Raw genomic sequence first — 2,788 nt, forward strand, 5'->3', positions numbered from 1 at the left:
ATTTGCCCTTTTGTGATTGACTAATTTCACACAGTCCTCCAGGTTCATCCATGTTTTGAGGTATCTCACAGATTCATCAATATTTTTTTCAATGTTGCACAGTATTACATTGTGTGAATGTACCAAAGTTTGTTTATCATTTATTCCATTGATGGGCATTTAGGTTTGCTGACCTTAAGGTTTGCAGCCCGATTCGTAACCACTATATATATATATGAGTCAGCAGTTCCAGCTCTCCAGCTGGTCCTCAGAAACCCTATACAGAGTCACTATGAGTTGGTACTAATTCAACGGCACTTAACAACAGCAATATAGCTATCTATCTATCTAATTCTCATGTCTGTCTAGTATTAAAGGTGCTGATGACTCTGCTTCCAGTAGTAAAGAGGGCATGGAGTGCCAATATTAATATGCAAAATATTACCTATTGGTGACAAGTGTGATTCTGGTGATGGCATGTTCAGTACTTTTCTACGGTTTTGTCTGTGTGAGACGCATAGTAAAGTTGGTTGGTTGGTCCTACTTTTGCTAGACAAAACAGTGAAAGAAAGAGATGAACTCAGGATTTCAGAGACACATACCAAGCACTACATAAAAGATCTGAAGTTTGCTACTTGTGTCTCAAAAGAAAGTGTTATTTTTTGTAGTAACATAGCTGATATTGCCAAAAACCAAACCCAGCGTCTTATCATAAGAGTAACTGAATTATAACACGAATTGAATTCCAAACCTCAAGTGGTGTCTGACATTTCTGCAGTCTCACAAATCCAAAGAGATCCACCAGACATTGTTTCCCTCTTTTACTTTTAGGAGTGGCCAGATGCAATAACTTATTGTTCAGGACATGTCCATACCACTAGACCCCTATAAATTTTACTGAGGTAAAAGATGTTTGCTTTTTTTTAGGATTAATTTCCCACCCTTCAACACACAAATGTTTTAGCAGTAAGTCATAGGTACTTCTTTTTTACTAGATCCGATTAACATGTTATCATTATAGTGGACCAGTGTGGCATCTTTTGGAAGGGAAAAGAGATCAACGTCCCTGTGGACTACTGCCAAATTCTCAAATGGGGTTTCCTTAACTGTGATATTAAATTTAATGACAGGAGTGAAAGCAGATCTAGGTGATAAATTCTCATAGAGGACTATTATTAAATATAGATATTTTTCCACCAGGAGATGCCACAAAGATAGTTTTCTTTTGTTGTTGTTGTTGCTAAGTGCCGTCAAGTCAGTTCCAACTCATAGTGACCCTGTAAAGCATTTCTGAGGCTGTCATATTTGGCTGGAGCAGAAAGCCTGATCTTATGTTGTCTTCAGTTTGTCATTTCATAAGGATACAGAAGTGGAGGCCTTGGGCTCAACTACTTAACCTTTCATGAGGCCAAGGCCTGGGCTCTCATTTTTCCACTCACATCAAAACCATACTAATCTCCCAAACTCCAGGGTTTTGGCATTTGCTCCCAAGGCATCATTGGCAACTTTTGTTTCAGATTAGCATTTGTGTGTATATGTACGTATTTGGTCCTTAGTGATTTCCTTTCCTTTCTTGAAAACTCAAAAATCCATTCAAAAGTGTGTTTTCTGTAATTGATCCAGAATCTAAGTGTTTTGATTAGGAGTCAGAAGTGAAAGTGCAACTGTAGACCATTATGGAGGGAATTAAAATGAAAAAGAGTTCTGGACTAAGAATCAAACGATGGTTAGTTTCATTTCTCAGAATTCAGACAAAGATCTCAGGAAACATCAGTGAGGGAGTGGGGAAATTGTGATAATCATGAAAGAAAAGCCAATAAAGGTATACTAATCAGTAGGTTAGTTGTCTGGGCAATTGGCTCTCAATCCTTCTGGGGACCTTTTGTGGAACTGTGTATACTGTGTCTCGGATTTCTCTTAGCAAGGAATGAAATTTAGATACTGACTCTTATCCTCATTGGTGAGGGTTGTTCTTGAAGGTGTCAAATCCCCAGCAATTCTGGATTGTCCCACATATGAGCGGTAAAAGCTCCCAGGGCAGGAGAGAAAGGTCTTAGGTAGTGAAGTAGAGAGATGCAGGTGCAGGTGGGAAGCAATCAGTGCTCTTGGGAATGCTCCATGTTCTTCATGAGTAGTCTTCCTGTGGCTGCAGGCAAACTCAGAAGTGGGCTAAGGGCACCAACAACATCTGTTAGAGAAGGCTAGGGATCAGTCTAATTTCCAAGCCTAATTATACTTCTGCACAGCACTACCAAAGTGGTAGGAATTATGATGATTGAGGAAGTTAAAAATAAGAACAATATAAAACAGGGTTTGGTTAACTATATAGCCTGTGGACCAAATCTGGCCCGCTGCCTCTTTTTTTTTTTTTAATGCTTTATTGTGAATTATGTGATAGTTTACATGGGAGGACATCAGCTTCACATTGATCCCATTGCATATTGCTTTCCTTGCCATAGTTACAATCCCTTCGTGCATCGTCCATCGTCCATCAACCAAAGGGTACACCCTGCAAACCTGCCCCCCGGTCGTCCACCCTGGTCCAAAGTCTCCAGCCGCTCCATCTCCCCATGTCATTGTCTCTGCCTCCATCCCTGGCATCACTGCTTCTCTGGGTAGGGTTCCGTTCTCTGCTCTTCTCCCTTGATGGTCCCAGGGACCTCCCCTCCTAGACTGCAAGGTTAATCACTCCCCTCCCTTTGCTCCAAAACATCTACCTTTACATTTCCAGCCTTTACAATCAGTCTTGATAACAATTATTCGTTATAGTATTGCAAGAGACCTATCCGGATCTCCTTTATCAGCCCTG

Source organism: Chrysochloris asiatica, unplaced genomic scaffold (assembly GCF_000296735.1).
Source record: "Chrysochloris asiatica unplaced genomic scaffold, ChrAsi1.0 scaffold00035, whole genome shotgun sequence".
NCBI lineage: Eukaryota > Metazoa > Chordata > Mammalia > Afrosoricida > Chrysochloridae > Chrysochloris > Chrysochloris asiatica.